The sequence below is a fragment of the Macaca nemestrina genome, chromosome 16 (genome assembly GCF_043159975.1).
Source record: "Macaca nemestrina isolate mMacNem1 chromosome 16, mMacNem.hap1, whole genome shotgun sequence".
Classification (NCBI taxonomy): Eukaryota; Metazoa; Chordata; class Mammalia; order Primates; family Cercopithecidae; genus Macaca; species Macaca nemestrina.
The window spans coordinates 104,118,516-104,128,442 of record NC_092140.1 but is presented as its reverse complement, the minus strand read 5'-3'; the positions used below and the strand labels follow the sequence as shown (position 1 = coordinate 104,128,442).

The 9,927-nt window shown below is 50.9% G+C and overlaps 2 pseudogenes; both read left to right on the top strand.

Moving 5' to 3' along the window:
- The first annotated feature begins 224 nt into the window (after window positions 1-224).
- Window positions 225-3,643, top strand: LOC139359180 (protein GOLM2 pseudogene; annotated as a pseudogene).
- A 1,057-nt stretch (window positions 3,644-4,700) lies between these two features.
- LOC105490275 (steroid hormone receptor ERR1 pseudogene) lies at window positions 4,701-7,293 on the top strand (annotated as a pseudogene).
- Window positions 7,294-9,927: the final 2,634 nt, after the last annotated feature.

Below are 9,927 nucleotides of genomic sequence, written 5' to 3'. Positions count from 1 at the left end.
TAAAATGTTTTTTTTTTTTTTAGACTTAGGGAAAATATATTCACGGGGAAAAGAGTTAATATTTTTGACCTGACGGCAGTTACTAAAGACACACCTGAAACCGGTTTGTTAAGAATAACACTATCGGAGGTGTTGGGTTCGGGATGCGGGCAGCTGCGTTCTCCCCGTTCCCTTGGGCAGGTGCAGGGTGGGGTTCAAAGCCTCAGGAACGCGTTTTGGCCTGATTTGAGGAGCGGGCGGCGAGGGACCTGCGGCTTACGTGCCCACCCCCTTCCCCGGCTCGCCGGAGACCGATAAGCCCGCCTCCTCCCCCGGCCGGCCCTGGGGCCGTGTCCCCGGGGCAACTCCAGCCGAGGCCTGGGCTTCTGCCTGCAGGTGTCTGCGGCGAGGCCCCTCGGGGACAGCCCGATTTGGCCTCATGGTGGGTCTCGGGGCCAAGCGGCCTGCGTTCTCTGGGGCTGGTGGTGCTGCTGGTAGTGATCGGCGTCCCTCGCCTTCAGCTACTGGAACATCTCTTCTGCCACGTCCTGCTTCAGGAGGAGGAGGCCGAGCTGCAGGGCCAGGTCCCGCGCACCGAAGTGGCCCGCGGGCGGCTGGAAAAGCGCAATTGGCACCTCTTGCTGTTGGTGGACACGCACAAGAAACAGATCACCAGAAGGAGGCCGACTGCGGCCGCCTCAGCAGCCGGCCGCAGGTCAGAGAGGGCCTGGGGAAGAGATGCGAGGATGACAAGGTTAAACTATAGAACAACATATCATATCAGATGGCAGACATACCTCATTTAAAGGAGCACCTTGCTGAGCTTCCTCAGGAGTTTCTTCCACAAGAAGACCAACTACAGGACTATAGTAAGAACAATACTTACCTTGTGAAGAGGTTAGAATATGAAAGTTTTCAGTGTGAACAGCAGATCAAGGAAATGAGAGCACAGCATGAAGAAAATATTAAAAAGTTAGCAGACCGGCCGGGCGCGGTGGCTCAAGCCTGTAATCCCAGCACTTTGGGAGGCCGAGACGGGCGGATCACGAGGTCAGGAGTTCGAGACCATCCTGGCTAACACGGTGAAACCCCGTCTCTACTAAAAAATACAAAAAACTAGCCGGGCGAGGTGGTGGGCGCCTGTAGTCCCGGCTACTCGGGAGGCTGAGGCAGGAGAATGGCGTAAAAACCCGGGAGGCGGAGCTTGCAGTGAGCCGAGATCCGGCCACTGCACTCCACCCTGGGCCACAGAGCGAGACTCCGTCTCAAAAAAAAAAAAAAAAAAAAAAAAAAAAAAAAAAAAAAAAAAACCAGTTTTTACAGGAACAAAAGCAAGAGGCCCACAAGATTCAATCAAATGACAGAAAAGAATTGGGTATAAACAATCAAGTAGTACCTAAAAATATTCCAAAAGTAGCTGAGAATGTTGCAGATAAGAATGAAGAACCCTCAAGCAATCATATTCTACATGGGAAAGAACAAATCAAAAGAAGTGGTGATGCAGGGATGCCTGGAATAGAAGAGAATGACCTAGCAAAAGTTGATGATTTCCCTCTGCTTTAAGGAAGCCTCCTATTTCAGTTTCTCAACATGGAAGTCATCAAGCCATCTCCCAGCTTCCAACTGGACAACCTCTCTCCCCAAATATGCCTCCAGATTCACACGTAAACCACAATGGAAACCCTGGTACTTCAAAACAGAAGCCTTCCAGTCCTCTTCAGCATTTAATTCCAGGCTCAAACTCGGACAGTGAGCCCAGAATTCAAACAGATACACTAAAGCGAGCTAGCAAGGATAGAGTCAGTGATTTCCATAAATTGAAGCAAAGCCGATTCTTTGATGAGAATGAATCCCCTGTTGATCTGCAGCATGGCCCTAAACTGGCGGATTATGATGGGGATGATGGTAACGTAGGTGAGTATGAGGCAGACGAGCAGGCTGAGCTGGCTTACAATGAGGAAGAAGATGGTGATGGTGGATCGGAAGACATCCAAGATGATGAAGAACGAGAGCTTCAAATAGATCCTGCAGACTATGGAAAGCAACATTTCAATGATGTCCTTTAAGTCCTAAAGGAACACTTCAGAAAACCTAAAGTGCTGTAAAATGAACTCATTCTGCTTTGTCCTTTCTGACTTTTGTTGTAAAGATGAGTTGTATCCGTTGTAAAGACACATTGAGATAGAATTAAGGAAAAACTTTAATGAAGGAATGTACCCATGTACATATGTGAACTTTTTCATATTGTATTATCAAGGCATAGACTTTTTTGGTTATGATACAGTTAAGCAAAAAACAGCTAATCTTTGCATCTAAAGCAAACTAACGTATATTTCACATTTTATTGAGCTCATTTCCACAAATAGATAAACAAGAAAAAATGGTAGTACAGGTTATATGTTGCACAGAATAACTATAGTAAGAACAGAACAGATATTCAGCAGAAAACTTTTTAACATTAATTTTTTTTTTTTTTTGGAGATGGAGTTTTAGTCATGTTGCCCAGGTTGGAGTGTAATGGCACAATCTCGGCTCACTGCAACCTCCGCCTCCTGGGTTCAGGTGATTCTCCTGCCCCAGCCTCCCAAGTAGCTGGGATTACAGGCACCTGCCACCATGCCCAGGTAATTTTTGTTTTGTTTTGTTTTTTTTTTTGATGATGCTCGCTCTGTTCCCCATGCTGGAGTATAGTGGCGCCATCTGGGCTCACTGCAAGCTCCACCTCCCCGGTTCAATCAGTTCTCTGCCTCAGCCTCTCCAGTGGCTGGGATTACAGGCACCTGCCACCACGCCAGGCTAGGTTTTTTTTTATTTTTAGTAGAGACAGGGTTTCAGCATCTTGGCCAGGCTCGTCTTGAACTCCTGACCCCGTGATCCACCCGCTCAGCCTCCCAAAGTGCTGGGATTACAGGCGTGAGCCACCACACCCGGCCTAATGTTTGTATTTTTAATAGAGAGCTAATAGTATGTTTAATAGAGATGGGGTTTCACCATGTTGGCCAGGCTGGTCTTGAACTCCTGACCACAGGTGATCCTCCTGCCTTGGCCTCCCAAAGTGCTGGGACTACAGGTGTGAGCCACTGCACCCAGTCTACACACTAATTCTTGTTAGCCCAACGCTGTGCTGTTCTATCTACCCCTCATTTCATGCTCAAGGAGTCATACCTAGAATAGTTACCCACAAGAGGGAAACTGGAAGCCAAACACTGGACAGTTTGTGTACAAAGTCACCTCCCTACTCCTTTTTACATGAGTGCTGATGCGTTTTGCAGATGAGCTTTCAGCTGAGGCCTGATGGAAGTTGGGATAATCTGCAAAGACATAACAATATTTATAAGTTATATCTTAGGGTTTTTTTTTTGTTGTTTTTTTTTTTTTTTTTTTTTTTTTTTTTTTGAGACGGAGTCTCGCTCTGTCGCCCAGGCTGGAGTGCAGTGGCGCGATCTCGGCTCACTGCAAGCTCCGCCTCCCGGGTTCCCGCCATTCTCCGGCCTCAGCCTCCCGAGTAGCTGGGACTACAGGCGTCCGCCACCGCGCCCGGCTAATTTTTTGTATTTTTAGTAGAGACGGGGTTTCACCGTGGTCTCGATCTCCTGACCTTGTGATCCGCCCGCCTCGGCCTCCCAAAGTGCTGGGATTACAGGCGTGAGCCACCGCGCCCGGCCTCTTAGGGTTTTTTGTTCGTTTGTTTTTGAGACGGAGTCTCGCTCTTGCCGAGGCTGGAGTGCAGTGGCCGGATCTCAGCTCACTGCAAGCTCCGCCTCCCGGGTTCAAGCCATTCTCCCGTCTCAGCCTCCCGAGTAGCTGGGACTACAGGCGCCGCCACCACGCCCGGCTAGTTTTTGTGTGTGTGTGTATTTTTAGTAGAGACGGAGTTTCATTGTGTTAACCAGGATGGTCTCGACCTCCTGACCTCGTGATCCGCCCGCCTCGGCCTCCCAAAGTGCTGGAAATGACAGGCCCGAGCCACCGCTCCTGGCCGCTTAGTTCTTGAAATTGTGGGATGCGGGGCAGGGAGGCGGGCGGGCTGCAGGCGGGGTCCGGCTCTGGGGCCAGGCTGGGGCACGGTCGGGACCTAGTCGAGGGCCGGACTGGTCAGGGTTCCGGCGAGATCCCGCGTCCGAGTCCTGGTGGGCCGGCCTGGGGCAGGATCTGGCTCTGGCTGCGGGTCCAGGCCCGGGTCCGGGTTGGGCCTCCGATCCAGCCCGCCCGGGGCAGGTTTCCATCCCGCGCTTGCCGAAGTCCCGGGGGTGGAAGACGGGGAGGGCTCTACGTCGGGGAAGCGGCTCTGAAGACCGCGTGGGGGCGCTCGAGGGGGCCTGGGGCCGCCCTCCTCTCTGGGTCAAAGGTCATCGCAAGGGCAGGGGGAACTTCCTGTTCCCTGGCTCTCCGACCACTCACTTCCTGATAACCTGGCAGAGCTCTCCGGCGGGCGTCGGGGCTGGGGGGAGGCCTGGCAACTTTAGGCAGCTTCCCGAAGGTGTGCCAGGCTGGGGGCTGGGTGCGGCGGGTGGCAGCCTCTGCCACAGCGGGAGTGTAAGAGTGGACCTGCAGGCCGGGCATGAGGAGGTGGAGCGGCGCCCGCCTTGTGCCTGGGATCATCGGCCTGCTGGGGCAGGAGGGCAGCCGCGTGTCAGGTGACCAGCGCCATGTCTGGAAGGGTAAACTGAGGCTGGAGCCGAACCGGGAACGAAGACACAAGGCAAATGGCAGTGAGAATAGCTTTTATTAGGGCTTGCGGGCGAGGTTCCTGTGCCCAAAGGCGTGGGCCGGGGAAGTCGCGCTGAGGGAGGAGGGTAGGGGCTTCTTACATCCCCAGAGGCAGGGACGCTGGTTGTGCAAACAGGGCCTGGGGGGTCTTGAAACTACTAGGGCAGGAGTTGAGTAAGGGTCACGAGGAACACGGAAACTGCTGTTTACCAACTTATAGAATGCAGGTGAGCTGCAGGTCATGGGGGAGTGTGGCTGCCCAGCTGGAACCTCTGATGTATGTAAGTCTGAGGGTGTGTTCAAAGAGGGAGGGAAGTCTCGAAACAAAGGGCCTGCTCGAACAAAGGGCCCGCTACTCCGAGTGGCGCCGCCATGTCGGGTCCGGGTCCCTGCCTAACAATGTCCAGCCAGGTGGTGGGCAGTGAGCCTCTGTACATCATGGCAGAACCAGCCAGGCCTGACAGTCCGAAGGGTTCCTCGGAGACGGAGACCGGAGCCTCCTGTGGCCCTGGCCCCCGGTCCAGCTCCCACCCGCTGCTTCCCAGGCCACAAGGAAGAGGAGGCTGGGCATGGCAAACAGGGCGGTGGAAAGCTGGTGCTCAGCTCCCTGCCCAAGGGCCTCTGCCTGGTCTGTGGGGACGTGGCCTCCGGCTACCACTACGGTGTGGCATCCTGTGAGAACTGCAAAGCCCTCTTCAAAAGGACCATCCAGGGGAGAATCGAGTACAGCTGTCCGGCATCCAACGAGTGTGAGATCACCAAGCGGAGACAGAAGGCCTGCCAGGCCTGCCGCTTCATCAAGTGCCTGCGGGAGTGCGCCTGGACCGCGTCTGGGGTGAGTGGCAGAAGTACAAGCAGCGGCCAGAGGTGGATCTGCTGCCCTTTCCAGGCCCCTTCCCTGCTGGGCCCCTGGCAGTTGCTGGAAGCCCCCGGAAGACAGCCCCAGTCAATGTGCTGGTGTCTCATCTGCTGGTGGTTGAGCCTGAGAAGCTCTATGCCATGCCCGACCCTGCTGGCCCTGATGGGCACCTCCCAGCCGTGGCTACCCTCTGTGACCTCTTTGACTGAGAGATCGTGGTCACCATCAGCTGGGCCAGGAGCATCCCAGGCTTCTCATTGCTGTCGCTGTCTGACCAGATGTCAGGACTGCAGAGCCTGTGGATGGAGTTGCTGGTGCCGGGTGTGGCCCACCTCTCACTGCCACTGCAGGATGAGCTGGCCTTCACTGAGGACTTAGTCCTGGATGAAGAGGGGGCACGGGCAGCTGGACTGGGGGAACGGGGGTCTGCCCTGCTGCAACTGGTGCGGAGGCTGCAGGCCCTGCGGCTGGAGGGAGAGGAGTATGTTCTACTGAAGGCACTGGCCCTTGCCAGTTCAAGCTGTGTGCACATCGAAGATGCCGAGGCTGTGGAGCAGCTGCTGGAAGCTCTGCACGAGGCCCTGCTGGAGTACGAAGCTGGCCGGGCTGGCACCGGAGAGGGTGCTGAGCCGTGCCGGGCAGGCAGGCTGCTGCTCATGCTACCGCTCCTCCGCCAGACAGTGGGCAAAGTGCTGGCCCATTTCTATGGGGTGAAGCTGGAGGTCAAGATGCCCGTGCACAAGCTGTTCTTGGAGATGCTCGAGGCCATGATGGACTGAGCAAGAGGTGGGATTGGTGGGGGCTCTGGCAGGACCTGCCTAGCGTGGGGTCAACCCCAAGGATAGGGGCAGAGCTGGGGTCTGGGCAGTGCCACAACCTGCTGGGAGGGCCAGGGCAATGCCATCAGCCCCTGGGAGCAGGTCCCACTCCCTCCCCTCCCCCCTCCTAGGGGCTGTCAGAAGCTGGGAACATGTGTCCAGGCTCTGGGCACAGTGCTGCCCCTTGCAAGCCATAACGTGCCCCCAGAGCGTAGGGGGCCTTGCAGAAGCCATAGGGGGCTGCAGGGGATGTGTAGGAGGCAGAAGCCTATCTCAGGGAGGGAAGGGGATGGAGGCCACAGTCTCCCAGTGGGTGATGCTTTTGCTGCTGCTTAATCCTACCCTCTCTTCAGAGCAGAGTGGGACTTGGAGAGCAAAGGCCCATGCTCCCTTTGCTCCTCCTCTCATCATTTGCATTGGGCATTAGTGCCACCCCTTGAAGCAATGACTCCAAGCAGGCTCCAGCCCCTGGACCCCTGGGGTGGCCAAGTCTTCCCCATCAGCTCCCACCCAGCCTCCTCAGGGGATAGGAGAGCACTGCCTCTATGCCCTGCAGAGCAATAACACTATTTTTGGGTTTGACCCAGGAGGCACAGGGACATGGGGCAAGCCAGGGCCCAGAGCCCTTGGCTGTACAGAGACTGTATTTTAATGTGTATTTGCTGCAAGGAGAAACCGCTTTTGGTTTTGAACATTTAATGAGAAAAATATAAATATACTATCGAGCTCAAAAAAAAAATTGTGGAATGCATGATTGACAATATATTTTTTATTTTTATTTTTTCAAGTAATGCCAGTACTGTTTAACTATAGCCAGCACTGGCTAAAATTTTTATATTTTCAGAGTTGAAGTTGGTGAAAACATTCGTGATTTAAACACCAGATCCTGAAAGGGGTTAAATCTACTTTGAAATGAATCTGCAATCAGTATTTCAAAGCTTTTCTGGTAATTTTAGTGATCTTATTTGATTAGACTTTTTCAGAAGTAGTAAATAAGGAATTTTAATAGGTTTTTATTAGTGCACAGATAAATAGAAGTACAGTGAGGTCTATAGCCATTTTACTAAAATAGCTTAAAAGTTTGTAAAAAAGGCTGGGCGCGGTGGCTCACACCTGTAATCCCAGCACTTTGGGAGGCCGAGACGCGCGGATCATGAGGTCAGGAGATCGAGACCATCCTGGCTAACACGGTGAAACTCCGTCTCCACTAAAAATACAAAAAACTAGCCGGGCGTGGTGGCAGCGCCTGTAGTCCCAGCTACTCGGGAGGCTGAGGCAGGAGAATGGCGGGAACCCGGAAGGCGGAGCTTGCTGTGAGTGGAGATCCGGCCACTGCACTCCAGCCTGGGCGACAGAGCGAGACTCCGTCTCAAAAAAAAAAAAAAAAAAAAAGTTTGTAAAAAAACGAATCTTTGTTATTACTTAATATGTTAGCTAAGAACCCATCAAGCTTATATTTGGTGGACTTACAAATTATTTTAAATGCATTTATCTTTTTTGACACTACTCAGTGGAATGTGTAAGCTAGCGAATGCTTGTTTTCTGATTTGAAGCACTTTTAAATCTTATCCTGCCCCCTAAAAACAAAAGGTTTTGATCACAAGGGGAAATGTAAGATTGTTAACCCTGTTTCTCCGAAGGGCTCCTGTTAACTGCACATAAATGTGAAATGTCTTTTCCCACTGTCGCACAGAATGCAACATTTCATGGGCGAAACCTGACCAAAACTAGCAATATCGACAACGCTGACAGATTCTAGTCAAAATTCAAACTTCATAGTGGTAAAGAAGCAGGTTGTTCCCTTGTCGGGGCGCAAAAATTCTTAAGACTTCTGTTTGAAATTGCTCAATGACTAGGAGAAGATGGAGTAGTTTACCAAAATTATTTTTCCACCATATCGAAGTAAACAATTCATAGGGTCAGGCCTACAATGAATAGGTATGTTGGTTCACAGAACTTTGAAAATAGAGTTAAAGGGAAGTGACGTACATTCTGGGGGCATTAGGGTAGGGAGATGAATCAAAAAATACCCCTAGTAATACTTTATATTTAATACTGCAAAAGCTTTACAAATGGAAACCACGCAATTACCTGCCTTAGTTCTTTTGTCATGAAAACAATCACTTGGTTGGTTGTATTGTAGCTATTACTTATACAGCAACACTTCTTCAATTAGCAGTCTAAACATTTTATAAACAAATCTTGGACCAATTGATAATATTTCTGACTGTATTAATATTTTAGTGCTATAAAATACTATGTGAATCTCTTAAAAATCTGACATTTTACGGTCTGTATTAGACATACTGTTTTTATAATGTTTTACTTCTGCCTTAAGATTTAGGTTTTTAAAATGTATTTTTGCCCTGATTTAAGCGTTAATTTGATGCAAACTCTGCTTTTAAAATCATCATTTACTGGGTTCTAACAAATTAAAAATTAAACTTGAAAAATAAAAAGAATAGGCCGGGCGCGGTGGCTCAAGCCTGTAATCCCAGCACTTTGGGAGGCCGAGACGGGCGGATCACTAGGTCAGGAGATCGAGACCATCCTGGCTAACAGGGTGAAACCCCGTCTCTACTAAAAAATACAAAAAGCTAGCCGGGCGACGTGGCGGGCGCCTGTAGTCCCAGCTACTCGGGAGGCTGAGGCAGGAGAATGGCGTAAACCCGGGAGGCGGAGCTTGCAGTGAGCTGAGATCCGGCCACTGCACTCCAGCCCGGGGACAGAGTGAGACTCCGTCTCAAAAAAAAAAAAAAAAAAAAAAAAAGAAAAATAAAAAGAATAACACTGTTTCTCAGGTGGAGAAACATTCCATCTTTCCAAGATGTTCATCCTTAGTGTTCTGATGGTATAATAGTTGAATATTTTAATATTCTATTCTGTCATTGGCCTGGATCCTGCTTATGAATGTGGTGGTCGTTATAAGGAAAACTTGGGACCGTAACATCCCCCCAACTGGGAAGGCATCGAGAGACCAAAGAATAATTTGGGCAAGTTCAGCTTGACGAATACCTGAGTTTACTAGGACTTACATACTGGACATTCCTGAGCAGCTCTACAGTCACCCTGCCTCCCATCTCTAAGCTGCCTTTAAGCTAGTGTTCTGACTGTTTGCCTACTCTGTGTGCACGATGACAGTGTTTTCTTTGATATGTTCTCAGGCGTGCCCCGGGATGTTTGGGTTCTCAGGGATCCCTGCTCCTCAGCTAGGCACTATGGCCTTGGCTCCCTGCCCAGCCTTCAGGATCCAGGCAACACACATGCACTCTGAAGTAACCTGGTGGGGCACACAGCACACTACAGTTGTCCATATTGCTAGTTTTGGTCAGGTTTCCCCCATGAAATGTTGCATTCTGTGAGACAGTGGGAGGTAAGTGCTACCAATGACCGAATCCAGAGGTTCAGATTAGCTACTAATTTGGGTTAGAGCATTAATAATCAACTACCATTGCTATTACATAAAGATATACTGGTTCCTGCCCTTCAACAACTTACTGCCTGGAAGAGGAGATAGCATTTATAAAAAAACTTACTGAAGTGACTTAGTGATTGTTCAGG